This window comes from Alosa sapidissima, chromosome 10 (genome assembly GCF_018492685.1).
Source record: "Alosa sapidissima isolate fAloSap1 chromosome 10, fAloSap1.pri, whole genome shotgun sequence".
Taxonomy (NCBI): Eukaryota; Metazoa; Chordata; class Actinopteri; order Clupeiformes; family Clupeidae; genus Alosa; species Alosa sapidissima.
The window spans coordinates 8,157,085-8,173,879 of record NC_055966.1 but is presented as its reverse complement, the minus strand read 5'-3'; the positions used below and the strand labels follow the sequence as shown (position 1 = coordinate 8,173,879).

The 16,795-nt window shown below is 47.0% G+C and overlaps 1 protein-coding gene across 12 annotated transcripts in view; it reads right to left on the bottom strand.

The window, feature by feature from the left end:
- The window catches only part of mef2d (myocyte enhancer factor 2d), a 60,972-nt gene that overhangs the window by 35,708 nt on the left and 8,469 nt on the right, over positions 1-16,795 (bottom strand). Inside the window, exon 2 of one of the 12 annotated variants that reach the window (XM_042106011.1) lies at positions 10,735-10,813. The exons of 10 other annotated variants lie outside the window; for them this stretch is intronic. The gene's annotated coding sequence lies outside the window, so the exon portion shown is untranslated. Of the gene's footprint in view, positions 1-7,120; positions 7,270-10,734; positions 10,814-16,795 lie in introns of those variants that run through there. One more of the 12 variants, XM_042106010.1, reaches the window with a different exon arrangement.

The window sequence follows — 16,795 nt, the reverse complement described above, 5'->3', positions numbered from 1 at the left end:
TTGTATGGATTGATATGTGCTTGAATACATGAAACTCTGATCCATTCATAACAAAAGGGCAGAATGAGGTTGATCTTTTTTCATCCTTATTAATGAGGTTGAAAAATGGCTGCATAAAGAGGCTGAGAAAGAGAGTAACAGAGAGCAAGAGAGAGCAAGAGAGAGCGAGAGAGAGAGAGAGAGAGAGAGAGAGAGAGAGAGACACTACAGCTGAGTGAGCGAACGTATGAATGAGCTGATTACGGCCTCAGAATAGCCTTAGCCGCCACCATCATTTTAAGACCTGCTATTAGTGTTTCTGTAGGTCAAAAAAAGTAAGCCTTAAAATAGGAGCTCTCTCTATATATACACACACACACACACACACACACAGAGAGCCCAGACAGCGTACACAAACACACACACACACAACCGTGACAGAGACCCAGTCACCACAACGGAGACGGGGAAACCCTTCAGAGGTTTCCTATTTAAAGAGTCCTACAACAGACTCCGCAAAATGACAGAACTATTAAAAGCAATTTCAAGAGGACAACAAAATCGGAGCCCTCCCTACACCCCACCCTCCCTCTCTCTCTCTCCTCTCTCTCTCCCCATCAATCTCTGATTCACATGTATGAGCCAGATTTTGCCTCAGCAGGAAAAGTCTGTTGATCCACCCGTTTGCACACTACTACAATCACACACTGAGACATCTTTAATTAACAAGCAATGTTTTCATTTAAAAAATGGCTGCGGATGCTCGAAACGATTACAGTGATATTTATGTCTAATATTGTATTGTGACGTTTGGTGCGTAGCAACAGCCAAACACTTAGAAAAACATTTGAAAGGAAGGAGGAAGTTTGTGTCATTTCGAGACTGCGATCTTGGCACCCGTGAGGTCCCACAGACACATGAGTCACGGCTGAAGTGAAGGCATAAAACTTCACATTTATCCTGAATTCATGTTTCAAGCTGATGTCATCTTAGCATGGCCCTACACTTTAAAAGTGCTTCTCTAGCAACATTTTGCTTAAATTCTTGTTATTTGACATTTTTTAAATATAACATTCATAAACATATATATACACATACATATAAACACACACACATATAAATCTAAATATATAAACATATTAATCTAGGACTTAGGTCTATACATATGTAAACATATTCATCTAGGACTTAAAATGAAGTGCAGTTCCAAATTGCAAGCTTTACAACTATAAAGTAAACTGGAAGACGCAGACCCCCCCCCACACACACAGACACACACCACCCCATTATAGACTCCTAAACATGCCTTAGAATCCCCACAGAGGCCTGGAGTTAAACCCTTAACATGGACTCCCAGTGTGGGGTGGCCACCACGACCCTCCCCTCCCTGTATTCTTTCTCTCTCTCTCTCTCTCTCACACACTCACACACACACACACACACACACACACACACACACACACACACACAAGGGTGCAGGCCCTGCTGTCCCTCAGGCAGCACGAGGACCGTGCTGACGGGCAGCCGGGTCAGTGTGTCCATCAGGAGCACGGCCCGCCGTTCAAAGGCAGGCCGACCCGTGAGCAGGTAGGTGATAGGGGAGAGGAGGGGAGGCGTTGGGCTGGGGCGCGGTGGGGCACAGCGTGGCATGGCGTGGGGTTTGCAGGCATACATGAAACGCCAGCTTTATCTGCCACCTTTAGTCCTGCATGCTGCTGCAGAGAGGGAGAGAAGGAGGGAGGGAGGGGAAGAGGAGAGGACAGAGGAATGGAAAGAGGGTGGCGGAGGAAGGAGAGGTGGGGGGGGGGGGGGGGGCAGAGGAGGACACTTCCCAGCTCTGATATTGGGGCCACTGCTTTCACACGAGCTGAAGCCAGGCCTGGACTGTGTCAGGAGCCTGAGTTTATGGGCTATGGAAAACACAGAGGGACAAATTATGCCAACCAATTATGCCTGACATAAATATTACAGGATACCTCACTCTGTGGATCCAGTGTGTAAGGTAGTGGAATGACGTGTAAATAAAGTGTAAATAAGACTTTAATTACAACCCAGAGTGAGAGATCTTGGCACTGTGTGTGCAGGTTGTGCAACTCGTCTTGTTTACTCTGCTGCCGTCATTTACAGGGTATTTGTGACAGCATTTACCACCTGGCTCTAGTCTCTCAGAGGACAACGGATGGGTATTTAATGTTAAGAGCATCTGGCTGAGAGAACACACACACACACACACTTTACATTGAAGGACGGCAGACAAACACAACTCTCCGGTGTGCCTCTCCCCAGTGCCTCCGTCTCCTTCCTTGCGTCGGGGTCCATCTCATATTACATTAACACCTTTTAATAGCCTCCTGCTTCCGGCCGAAGACACCTTTTCCACCGCAACGCCGCCTCACATCTCAGCCACTGAAGTGCTCGGGAGGACAGGCTCTGCTCTGAGATAACACCATCTTCCCTCTACCCATGTGTGGGCATACGTGAGGCATGCCTGCCTGCCGGCTGGTGTGTATGTGGGTAAGGATATCTCCTCGGCAGGGTGTGTGTGATACTGTCCAGTTTTGTTGTCCAAAGCCTGTAACTGGAGGCGAAGCAGCCTGGGGCTCTGAGATAACGGTCAGTGCCAGAGCTTAGGGGTCTGGACCGCAGCCAAAGTGGCGCTGAGAAATCCATCACCTCTCTCATTCTCTCTCTCTCTCATTCTATCCCCCTCCTCCATCTCCTTCTCTGTATCCTCAGCTCAACACAAGGGCCTACCCATACAACACTGCCTGCTGTTTCCCTCAGCCTGATTACAGAGAAAACCCAACACAGGCTTAGTCAGTGCATATAGGGCACCAAGCAAACAATCCCAGGGATCCCAGTTGCGCGCTGTTTTAAAAGGGTGTCAGGCACGTCCCTATGGCATGGGGTGAGAAGTCAGGTCACACGGGACACGACATGGGAAATTCTCCGGGTGCCTACCTACAGGAAGGCATGATCTGTTGCTATAGCAGCAAGAGGAGATTGACGGACAGGAAGATTGACAGACAGCTGAGAATTTACTGGCTGGTTGGTGTGACAACAAAATGGAGACGAAGTGGTGGAAATGACTTGTGCTATGCCTCGTTCAGCACGATACAAGGAAATTCAATACATACAACTTGGAAGAAAATCCCACACAGCACAGCGCTTGACTGCAGCAATGTTGATACAAACACACCATGGGCAGAAATACTGGTGGGCGTTTCCAAAACAATGAGACCTTCACCGCTTTAGGCACCGTGCTAGGCTAATTGATTCAGTTCAGTTAGCCGTTTCACAGCTACTTTATGTAAGGGATAATGGACGACATGGCGTTCAGTTCACAGAAAGAAATGCACGTTTGAGGTAGTAAAACCGACGCACCAGCGGAGTTCAGTTAGCTACTACAGCTACATGTAGTGGGTGTGGGTAGTTCAGTTAGCTATTATCTACAAAAAGTGGGTGTGGGAAGTGATTTGCGTGATGTGTTGTAGTTGGTAAACAGAAAGGTCCAGATTTCTAAATTAGCACTGAATAAATACAGGTTCCTCGGAAGTTGTATAAAATTAGTGTGGTTAATTTTTTTGTTGTTGTTGGTTAGACACAAAAAAATACAGAAATTCCTCTTAATTACAGAAGAAACACACATCTTTAAATTGACTGCTCCGTCAAAAATCAAAAGGTAAACCCAGTTGGCCAAACATCACATACAGTATCAGTTAGCCAAATGTGCGGTTCCCACAGCTGCAACACCCCTCCATGGTTGCAAACCTTTGCTCTTAATAAATCTGCTGTGTCTCACATGGTCAGTGAATGCATTCAAGGCATACGAAAGTCATTGGCCATCACAAAACAATGTCTTAACCTGCTAGATCAGAGGTGGGCTAAACTATTACGAGTACATCCACAGAAGAGTCAGTAGACCCCAGGAGACTGGGGACACTAGCGAAAAATGGCCACTCATGCTCCTAAATTGAGTAAAAACGGGGAGTTTTCCATTTAGGAGAGGTGAGGAGCGCTGACCCATGGCTCCTCTGAGACCAGCTCCAGTGGAAGCCCAAAACGGGACACACCGATCGCTCTCTCCCACCCTGGCGGCCCCCTCTGGGACTCCGTGATTTACTCCAACCTTGGGCTGTACTGCCAGCACCAACTGCAGGATATTTCCAGCCTGTTGCCTCACATTTATGTGCCGGCCAGCCAGCACTGGCTCTGAGGGGAGGGGTGGGGGTTGGGTAAGTTGGCGGGGCTGAGGGGGCCCACAGACTTAGTTCTACTGCCTCAACGAAGCTGCAATGAAGTGGGGGAATTGAAGGGGTGGGTGGGGGGAGTACCACTGTGGGGAAAATTAAGAGGTGCAGTGGATCCTAGACACAGGGATCGACAGCAGGGGAAAACTCAGTAGTGGGGTGGGGTGAGTTTCGCCAGGATGGGAAAGAGAGAAGAACATGGAGGGAGCAATGAGGCAGGGCAGCATGTTTTCAAGAGGAACCTGATCTCTCTGAAATACGTGGACGATTTGAGTGTATGTTTGTGTGTGGGAGTATGTGTGTGTGTGTGTGTGTGTGCGTGTGCGTATGTTTGTGTGCGTGAGTGAGTGTGTGTGTGTGTGCGCGTGTGTGTGCGTATGTTTGTGTGCGTGAGTGTGTGTGTGTGTGTGCGTGTGTGTGCGTATGTTTGTGTGCGTGAGTGAGTGTGTGTGTGTGTGCGCGTGTGTGTGCGTATGTTTGTGTGCGTGAGTGAGTGTGTGTGTGTGCGTGAGTGTGCGTATGTTTGTGTGCGTGAGTGAGTGAGTGAGTGAGTGTGTGTGTGTGTGTGTGTGTGTGTGTGTGTGTGTGTGTGTGTGTGTGTGTGTGTGTATGTTTGTGTGCGTGAGTGAGTGAGTGTGTGTGTGTGTGTGTGTGTGTGTGCGTATGTTTGTGTGCGTGAGTGTGTGCGTATGTTTGTGTGCGTGAGTGAGAGAGTATGTGTGTGTGTGTGTGTGTGTGTGTGTATATATGTTTGTGTGTGTGCGTGAGTGAGTGTGTGCTATGTGAGGGCAGTACTTCTCCGGAGGGGGATGGTGTGGGGGTGGTGAGTGAAGGGGTGGGGCCCTCCAGCGGATCTGTGCTCCTCAGCTTGTGAATCACGCATCGGCTGCACCACCTGTCAGTAGCCACCAATGCCACAACAGACTGTGCCACACTCAGACCACGCCACACCACACCGTTCCTCAGGCTACGGCAGAGGACAAATGCCTGTCTGTGCCAAGTCGTGCTGCTACTTTTAATTCAAACGCTTGGAGATCATAACAAAAGCACATAGTCACAGCCTTTTTGTTTTGTCCACTCAACTCCTTATTCTTGGAATTCAGATAATGTGCCTGTATACTGAGGTGTGTGTGTGTGTGTGTGTGGGGTGTTCGTGTGAGTGAACCATGAAGCGTAGGGGTACACAGAAACAATGTCCTCTGTTTGCGGTCCACACACTCGTATCTGTAGGATCGGACTGAAGGCGGTGCAGTCTCACCTGTCCACTGACAGCTGAGGTGAAGCACTGAACAGCCGACAACGAGTGCCATAAACTGGGTCTCCAGCAACTGCAACTGTCCTCATCTCTCTCTCTCTCTCTCTCTCTCTCTCTCACAGGCTTAGCCATGTCGTGACACTCAGGAGAAACTCAGAAATCCAGTTATTACTGTGAATAAGCAGTGAAAAATGTATGCCTTCGCAGTGCTGCAAATCCCACTGAATGGATGTGTCTGCATCAAGGTGATTAAATATAGCGACTTATTAAATGTTCAAAAGCACCAATACTCTTACTCGTTGTCTACCCTGTCTGAGTGGGCCAAAGTTACGTTGGCTTGTGGCCTTTCTTTGGAGATGTCTGCAGATTATTTTTTAAAAAAAAACCCTGACGGTACTAGGGACACACACCCTGTCACACTGTCTGGCAGACGCTGACGACATAAACATCACAATAAGAGAAGGGTGTGTGTGGCCTGGATGCACAACAGGAATCACAAAAGGTATCATTCCTCTGACAAAAGCTCAACAAGCTTTGCTACTAAAAACAGAACTAATCAGCAACAACCATCGCACAACAAAGAAACATGGTCTAATCAGTTTATGCTTTCAACCAGAATGGAAAATGCGAATGGAATTTCATTTATCATAACAAGGAATGCCGAACTGTCTGTGACGTCAATTTGTTTGCTTGTTAAACAGAACAGGTTAAGAGGAAGCACAGAAAAGATTTAGTCAAAGGAAGTCAGTGCACTACAAGACCTGATAATTCTTCACTTTGTGGGTAAAAAAAGGTGAGATAGAACTCCACCAATGGCCAAGAGAGAAAATCCGAAAGAAAGAGTGTCTGTATTAGAAAGAGACAGAGGTTATCCTATGTTTGCAGAGAGCACCGTTTCAGTATTTTGTGTGCTGAGGTTTTTACTGTGTTTATGCTGGAGAATGCTTCAGCGTGTTTCGCCTCAGGGCAAAAACACCTACCACATGTCCCCCAGGGACTTTAACCCCGGGTCCTCCATTTTCAATCGGCCCCTTTTGATCTCAACTTTTCTCAAGCCTGTGCAAGACCGAGCTCGGGCTACGACGGCAGGGAGAGAGTCAGAGGCATTTTTGAAAAACAGAAAACATTTCAGTCGGCCTGGTAAAAATCTAGTGGGCGGGATTCCATTTGTCATCTCTCTGCGTTTCATATCGAGCGCCGAGATATCCTGGAGGTGTCAGACGTCTCTGATCATTAGCACTGTAATAACGCTTTTAGACAGTACAAATCTGTAGCTTTTTACAACATTACAAATACGTTATCTGTGATATGATTCCTCTATTTTTAGAATTTTTAGCTCAAAGCCAGTTCTTGGAAGAAAAATGTAAAAGATTTTCTCAGTATTAGTGCTGGTTCACTTTTCTCCTTAAAAGTGTTGCAATAACAGAGCCTTTTGTTTGGGCAAAAAAGTGCTTGCTGTTTCAAACCATAAAGCCCTTTCTTGCAGGTCAACTCCAACACAATATCCTCTTTCTGTGAACCAACAAGTCTTCCCCTGGTGCCCACATTACACAGAAGCTCAGTGAACAAAACCGCAAGAACTATGTGACATACAAAACCACTGGTGCTAGTTCCTCGTGTCCGAAAAAACTCTTACCTCTGCGTTCCAAATCGGGATCCTAACACTCAGATGACCGAATTAGCAGAGGGCACTTTCTTGATAAATCCCAAGTCAACGAAGACATAATCCGAGAGAAGGGGGTCCAAGAACGTGGTGTGTCCCCTCCAGCGATCAGATGACACAAGTGACTACTCCAGTGATGACCGCCCCCCCATTCCCCAACTACAGAGCCCTCCCCCAGATCCTCTCTCTACCAACACCCCCCCCCCCCCCCACCTCAACAAGAAACACGCACACACACATGCTCACATCCTTTGCCCTAATATGCCTTTAACAGCAACTGGCTCCAATTCATCAGTGTCTTTGGGGGTAATTGAGAGGGTGGCAGGGGTGCTAGCTGCTGCCAGATTGTAGTAAAGAAGTTTGTCAGATCCTCAGCAACCCCCCCCGAAAAAAAAACCCTTATATATGTGTGTGTCTGTGTGTGTCAGATTTTTGCAAGCCGCTCAAAGTGCAGTGGCAGCTGCCCACACACCTTTTGTTCCAACTCCCCCTTGCTCTCTCGATACACCCTCACAGCTGTCAGAGCTGCAGCTCATATGTCTAGTAGTGTTACACACACTGTAGACACCAACACCCACCAAGCTTGGAGAGAGTGTATGTGTGTGTATATTACTTATATTGGAGGCTTATTAGCAAGACATACTGACAAAAAAGGTACTGAAAATCTGATGTCTATGAGGAGAATCTGTGGCAAGCTATTTCGAGTTCTAGAGCGGTTTTCATATCTTAATGACCAAAACCACCAAGGCCCTCTTTCACATGCTCCATGACTGTATACAGAAACGACAAAAACGTTTATTCCTCCATCAAATTCCATGAGTCCAGTTGCTTTCCAAAGAAGCCCAGCTTTGACCTTCACAGACCCTGAAACAGAGAGGTTGAGAAAAGTGGATGGATGGAGATTGAAGGTGACAGAGTTTGTTTAACAGTTGTGTCATTAAGTTTCCATGAGGGGATGGAGACCCCCACCCCCTTCTTCCTCTCCATCAATCCATCCATCTCTCTCCATCCATCTCCATCTCTCTCTCTCATTCTGCAGTGCTGATGAACAATGTGCTCTTTTCCCCACTCAAAGCCAAGTTGGTAAGCACAGGGGTTGCATAAATACCACAGAGTCATTTGGTGTCGTGAACTCTACTGTGGGCAAGTTACTTATAAGGGTAAGTATTGGGGAGTCACAGCAGAGGGAAAATGAGAGTCCACTTTGCTATCCAGCAGGAAATCTGCCCAAATCTAGACAGGCCCTTTTGATAAGACAATTACTAGCACAACAAACACAAGTGATTGGTAACGGCCCTGTAACAATGTGTCTGCTCCCCTCCCCAAAATGATCCTTATCACCCCCTCTCTCCCCCTCTCCCTCTGTCGCTTCACCACGCAGACCTGACTGTGGCTCCCTTGTTGTACACAGTGTGCTGGCCCCACGCCTAATAAGGGGATCTGTGTGGCCGCCTTCTCTTCTCTTCCCTTCCGGCGACAAATGTTGAGCGTGCCCAGTACTGCATGGCGCTCGCTGCCCTGTGGTGCGGTACAGCCGAGGAGGATGTGGAGGACCAGGCACAGGGACTGGGAAAGGACACTGAGGAGAGGGGGAGAGGAGGAGAAGGAGGAAGAGGAGAGGGGGGGGGGGGGCTGTCTCTGGGGCTCGTCCCTTTATCTGTTCAGCCTGTGTTCTGAAAGTGCTCATGACATGATGAACACATCCTTGTGCTATGTATTATATACATGTGGCATTAAAATGTCAAACAAAAGCTTCAGTGATGAACAGGGTCTTGGTGTAGAGTGGTTATGATAACTTCCTCAAAACACATTTTCCAAGGTAGGTGAGAAGCACTATCTCTTCAGATCAGCTTCGGCCGCACTAGATCATGTTATTCTTGAGAAAGCGAAATAGAACATAGTTTTTTTTTTCCAGTGCTTGTGGCTACAAAACTCTTCTCATCTGATTCTCTGCCAGATATTTTGTCCACCTCGGGGTTGGCTCCAGTTCAGCATTTCAGGGGGAATGAGGCTCAGCCAACAGAAGAACATTAGGGACTTTGCAGCCAACAACCTCGACACGGATCCTCCATAAGAGGCCATTTTTATACTCAACCCTCGTGATTTAGGCATTCTAGAGCTGTTTACCACAGCTGGTATGTTTGTGAATTGATCCTTAGAGATATAGTTGAGTAATAAAGAAGTCTTGAGTGTATAACAGCTCAGTTCAGCTCATACAGCAATACATCAGAAAAGTTCCTCAAAAGCTGAGTGCCAACCAAAAGAAAGCTACAGTACAATACACTTTCTATCCAAGCATAATTATATTATCTCCATTCTGACCCCTATGCTATATCATGCTATATTGAGCTATATATGTTCACTGAAGTGGTTTATTTAACAACATTTCACAAAACACACAAAACCCACCATTACATTTGTGAGGAGAACAGTTAGCCTATCTGGGGTGCGAGTTTACTTAATCAGCTAAAATTACAACATGTGATTTATTTAAAATAAAAAACAACACGTTGCACGTCTGTGTACTGCTGTGCCAATGTCGTGGTCGGGTCATGCGTTCCTGTTGTCACACATTGGCTCAAATGAGGGGTGAAAATGCACCTATCTGGGGTCTAAGACTATTTAATAATCTATGATAAAAACTCTGCTAATAATCCTGAATAAAAAGAGCTAATGTGTTGTCAGTCTGTGTTGATATGTCACTGTCCTGGCTGTGCTAATGTGTCCCCCTTGTCCCTCACTGGTTTTAATCAGGGGGGAAAAATGCAGCTATCTGCGAGGCCGGTGAGCTGTCACAGCTAAAGGCCAGGGGTCAGGGAGAGCAAGACGGATCCTAACAGACGCCACAACCTGTTCCTGCTCACTACTGCCTCTCTGCCTGCCTGCCTGACCCCCCTCAGCTGCCAACACTGAAGGCCCCTGCCTTTACACACACACACACACACAGCGGAACATTATCCCACACTCACTCACGTACAGGCATGCTCAGAACAAGTGTGCACACATCCACGACCCCTGTACAAAAAACATACACACACATACACAGACAGACACACACACACACACAGACAGACACACAGACAGACACAAAAAGAGACAGACAGACAGACAGACAGACACACACACACAAAGAAAGAAAGAAATACAGAGAAAAGCACGGCCATAAACACACACGCAAACACAACAACACTCCTCAGAGCCCTGTGCTCAGGCCCTCGCCCAAGCAATCAACCCAAGCGGCCCCAGACATTTGGAATGCTCTCTAAAGTGCCACTGGCTGATAGGGGCCAGGCCACGCCAGCTCCCTCAAATTGAAAATGTGTCTGAAAACACACCGCCCCAATCTCAATGCAAATCATCTGGTGAGACGCGAAGACAGCGAAGACATTATAATGACCCGGCACGCCAGCACCAACATAATCTTAATGGTTAAACGGCTGTCTGGAGACGGCAGGGCTGATTAATGTTCTCGCGCCCCAAGATGGCTCCCATCACCATCACAGCGTGTGGATTATGGGCCCTTTTGAAACAAAAGGCTTGAAGGTTTTTGGTACTGAGACTTCATGGATGAAGAACCCAGCGCTTACACAGATAGATGTGATGCCCTTTCGAGGACCCTTGTCTCCTACTCCTCATCACCGATGACGGGACAGATGGCATTTCCCACTGAAATAAATAAATTAATAAATAAATACACATAGGCACCCGTCTGTTCAGGAGAGGTGGCCTATTGTGACTCTGTTGGGCTGCGTAAACCCTCAAGGCTCAGGACAAGCTAAGCTACACATCCTACTGAGCTGAGAGGACCTGGAGCTGTGTGGCAGGGCCAGGGAGAGAGACTGAAGGTGTGTGTGTGTGTGTGTGTGTGTATCAGTGAGAAAGACAGAGAGAGAGAGAGAGAGAGAGAGAGAGAGAGAGAGAGAGAGGAAGATATACTGTACACGGCTGGTAAAATGGAAAGAAAAACACACTGAGGCAGACCAATGTCCAGCTGCGGATTGCCTGTGGGTGATAGAGAGAGGCGCTACTTGAGCAATGAAGACACTGGCATCATCTCTTTGAGGTCTCTTGGCTTTTGGGGACAGGCCAGGGTCTGGCGATGGGCAACTGTCAAAATGAACACCACTGAAGCTGTGGCTTTGTGTGTGTGTGTGTGTGTGTGTGAGCGTGTGTGTGTGAATAAACAAATACCCAGAGGACACCCGTGGGCAGGCGAGCAGCCCACACACACGCAAATCAGCCCTGTTCGTTTCCTCTCTCCCCTCGATATCTTTCTGACACACACACACACACACACACACACACACACACACACACACACACACACTTACATGCATACATACACACACACGACTACACATGGCCACCAAAACCACACAAAACACTGACAGACATACACGTATGCCAATACCGCACAAAAAAACACTGACGCACAAATATGCAAACACACACACCAAACCACACTAGTGCGCGCTCGCACAAACACACGCACACACACGCACACAGACACACACACACACACACACAAAAACACACACACAAAATGGCCTTCTTCAAACACGGACAGACACTTCTTCTCAGAAACAGCTGACGTTTTAACAGGCCCCTGGCAGCTGACAAGCTACAGGTGGGACAGCAGACCCTCTTTAACCTCTTCCACTCCACAGAGACCCTAAAGGCACGTCGGCCCCACCACCCCCCACCCACCACCACACACACCACACACACCTGTTGCCACTTAACAGGAATCTCTCTCTCTCTCTCTCTCTCTGAGAAGACTTTCTTCTAATCACCCCGCCCACCACCCCTTTTCCAGCAGCTCTCTTTCCTGGCCGGGTCTCGTCCAAATATTGTCTCCACCTCCTGTCCTTCACGTTAGGCCCCTGCGACCTCTCGCCATGTGCAGCTCTGGAGGTGCCGAGTCCACTGAAAAGAATCTCTGTGTGTACTGTACAGGCTGCTGTTGTTGCTGCTGCTGCTTGGGCTACTACTGCTGGGGGTGGGGAGACAGAAGCTTCTGGAGGCTCTGCTGTACGGGTGGGTGTGTGTGTGTGTGTGTGTGTGTGTGGGGGGGGGGGGGGTCAACTGAAGCCCTTAGGAACTCTGAGGACTGTGACATACATGTGGAACAGGCCTCAGGGGAGAAAGGGGGTTAGGAGGGGGCTTGAGGGAAGTTTAAACCAGCAATAAGAAGTTTAGGAAGTCTAAGGAAAAGCAAACATGTTGCCCCAACAACAACAGCACAGCCGCCACTGATAAACGCTTGTTAGTAGGCTACCTAGTGTCAGTTGGTGATACGGATGGCAATGTTCTACTGTGCAAGGCTGGTCTGTGAGGCTGGTGGGAATTAATAGTTAATTGTGTTAATTGGTCCTTCACACATATATTATGGTTCTTCACAAAACATGGATTGAAAGTTTTTTTCAAATAGACTCATCTGTTTACATTGTATCTAACTAATTACTTTGTTATTATAATTAAAATCTAAATCTAATTATTCTGTTAAAATGATTTATTCTATAACTATTATTAGTATTTTTTTTATGTATAGGAATACTTTAAACTGTTAATGACAATGTTAATTGTTATTATTATGTGTTAATGACAATGTTAATTGTTATTATTATATGTCACTTTGGACAAACGTGTCTATTAAAAGGCACACTATGCAGGTTTTTTAGCTTAATATGCAAGTTTTTTCGCTTAATTTACCTTCATTTAACCGCTTCAGAGTCATTGGAATGGTTATATGACTTTTTTCGGGTTGAATGGTGGCCATTCGTCATGACAAAGCCAGCGAAAAAGAAGCAAAAACCGAGAAAACAGTAATGAAATTGCCAATACATAGTTTACCTTTAAGAACCATAACCATACCAACACTAGTTGCCAATAAAAACATCTAAAAATTACTGTCAAATTACTGCACACTTTAAGGTTTTCCACAAAATGTGATCGTGAGCTTCCTGGATCATGTTAGTAAACGCACAGTAACCTGAGCCTTGAACTAGATGTACAGCAGAGCGGTACAAAATATGACCGCTGCCCAGTCCTATACCTTCTCGCCGCAAAAATAAATCATGCTTGTCAATTTGTCTCCATCTCCTACTCCATCCCCTACTCTTGCAACTTTTGTGTATGTAAATGTTTATGTGTGTTTGCTTCTCTGCTTATCTGTGTGTGTGTTGGCTTGTGAGTGTGTGTGGTGGTGTGGGTAATGGTGTGTGTGTGGTGGCGGGGGTAATGGTGTGTGTGTGTGTGTGTGTGTGTGTGTGTTTATGTGCCTGTGTGTGTGTGTGTGTGCATGCTTGTGTGTGCATGCCTGTGTGTGCATGTCTTTATGTGTGTGTTAATGTGTGCGTGTGCGCGTGTGTGTATGTAAGTGTGTGTGTATATGTATATTTCAACTTCATCCGGCAACCCTTCGCTCAACACCACCATTCGCAGGCCGATTTGTGTACAGTCACTACATGATTCATTTATTGTGTGGCCCCCCCAAGAACGGAATTCCAAGAAACTCAGCATGCATTCAGAGCGTGTCACAGTGATCCTACAGGTCAATTTTCATGCAGTTCTGAACACGTCAGCCAAAGATACCTGCCATTACAGAGCCTCAGTTGTGCTTTTCATCTTTAGCCATGTGGCGTTATATCGTAAATGAGTGGTTATGGAATGGGTTGAGATGGCCCCTTGAGCCCAACATACAAAACATATGTGGTATTCCTAGGCCCTGCGGTTCTCAAGATATTCACAGAAAACTGTGTCCACCCTACCCTCCTTTTAGGGGGTCCAGTCCGGTGGGGGGGCGACAGATCAAAACGAAAATCAATGGTTCTGTGTCATCCTTGGGGGCTACATGCCCACCAAGTTTCATGCAGCCCGGTCTTTCAGTGTCTCTGGAATCGTTGACACAAAATTACTGGGGGGAAAAAAAAACAACCCATATGACCACTACGCTAGGTATGCTAGCACAGGTCATAATAATGCTATGGCAGTGTGGAAGTAATTGGACTCAAATAGGGATTGGGTCAGTGCAGACATGTGTATTCCCACAATAACAGCATCAACAGAATCACTGCGGCTGCTGATGTTGTGAAACGTGAAACATGGCCCACTTTCGAGTCCACACACTACTGTGGCTGATGTAAGGCTATAAGCAGAGTCTACACACTACAGTGGCTGATGGAAGGCTATAAGCAGAGTGTACATACTACAGTGGCTGATGGAAGGCTATAAGCAGAGTCTACACACTACAGTGGCTGATGGAAGGCTATAAGCAGAGTCTACACACTACAGTGGCTGATGGAAGGCTATAAGCAGAGTCTACACACTACAGTGACTGATGGAAGGCTATAATCAGAGTCCACACACTACTGTTGATGGAAGGCTATAAACAGAGACACTGTGCATACTCAGAGCAGCTTATAAAGCATACTGCCCTCTTGATACGGAATGTTATTGCAAGGCTGATGCGCTTCTGTAATGCCATTTACAAAACTGAGGCCTCACAAACATGAAGATGATAGCATTGGGTGTGTTAACTCAAATAACAAAACTGAGAACAGACAATTTCCACGACAGAAAAGTGTACATACCTGACCATTCAGGTATGGTGTGTGTGTGTGTGTGTGTGTTTGTGTGTGTGTTTTCATGGAACCACCAACCACACAGTGTGACATGGCTAACCCATTTTTGGGGCCTGGGTTTGGTTTTGGCCAAGGTCTGGCACTTTTGCTTTGTGGTCTCTGCATTTCTCACCACGAAGACGGAGTGAGCGCTCGAGGTGCTGGCCATTAACCATCACAGAATGACCGAGGTTAACCACACTGTAGTGTTTAACTGACACATGTAGGCCACTGTCTGTATGTTTGTGTGTGTATGTTTGTGTGTATGTGTGTGTGTGTGTGTGTGTGTGTGTGTGTGAAGGGGGGGGGGGGGGTCCATCTGTGATCGAGAAACCAAGGCATAAAGCATCTCAGCACTACATGACTTGTCAGGACAATTTAACTGTAACTGTGTGTGTCTGTGTGTGGGTGTCTATGTGTGTTTCCTGGTACAAAAAGACCTTCCCTCACAGCTTCCATAGCAGGAGCAATATGAGCAGTGTATGGAGGCTGTGTTTGCAAGTATTGCGACACAACTAAAGAGAGAAGAATAGAGAGTAAGATACTCATTGGTCACTCAAGATGACCAATCCTAACCTCGGAAATCCAACCTACTGTAGAAAATTTAACTTTGTTCCACTTTCACGGGAACATCTACATATCTTGGTGTACAGAACGTACAACTGTATGTGGAATTGACTGCATCACGCAGAGCAAAAGCCTCTATAAATGGGTCATCACATTTGGATAATATGATACTCATTATAGTCGAGAGTAAACAGCAGTAAAACATCCATTGTGGGGGGAGAGAGGACGACGTGTTTCAAGAGTCTCTCAGACCACTGATGGAAATGGCAGACACGAAAACCAGAGGAACAAACACCATGCACCGCATGTGCGAGTGTGAGCTTTCGCGCAACATTCATGTGCATATGTGTGACTCAGCTAACAGGAAAAGTGGGAGAGAGGTGAGACACTCAGCTCACACACACACTCACACACACAAAAAGAGGAACTAGATGAAAATATTGGAACGTGGGCTGATGAGGCTAGGTAGACAACACTCGCCGCTACGCCACAAACCACAATGAGGTCTATGGCAAATGTCAGGAGGCTAAAAAAAACAAACAAGCCTAATCACATCCGCTTGTCGAGCGATAACATTGATGCTGTAACTAGTAACATTGATAACATTCAAAAAGAAAACACAAAACAGCCGACACAAGTTGAAGTGATGAAAATATTGAAATTGAATATGAGGCTAGGTTAGCGCTAACGGCGCAAACCACAAGGCAGAAAGAAAAAACAAAACAGCCGTCACTAGTTGAAGTAACTCTGGGAAGTTTTGACAATATGCCAAATGTGACAAAGGTGGATGTTACTGCGTTCAACTCAGAGTTGCCTTCTCCACTGGTCTGCCTTCACAGAAGGGAGATGCTCTGATCTCTTTACAAATGGTCTGAATGGGAATACACCACTGTCCTGTCACAGGGACCCTTCACAGGTGTTTGTGATGCCCTGACTGACCAATGGCGGCCCAGTCATGCCGTGCTTGTTCTGTCTGATGAGGTACTAGCAAGCGGGTCATAGGAAAAGGTTAGGAATGGCAAGTTGATGTTTGCCCTCTCAAAGGGGCAAAGAGGCAGGCAGCCGTGCCGACGCCGAGCACTGGGTTGTGTCCACTGCCGCTGACATGCCCGTGTGCGTATCCACTCACACTCCAACTTCCTGTCCTCCTTGTCTCCATCACTCTCTTGCCTCTGCCCTCCTCCTCTCCTCTCCTCCCCCCTCGCAACGCTGCTGCTCGTCGGCTGCACTCCCATCAAATTGGCCCTCCCTCCTGCCGTCTGTGTGCGACATCGCTCCGAGGGCTCCCGACTCAGACAAGCGTGCACACACAAACAGCGACACAGGCACACGCGCAGGCATGCGCACACATACACACACACACCCGCACCACACACACACACACTCTCTCTCTCTCTCTCTCTCTCTCTCTCTCTCTCTCTCTCTCTCTCTCTCTCTCTCTCTCTCTCTCACACACTTC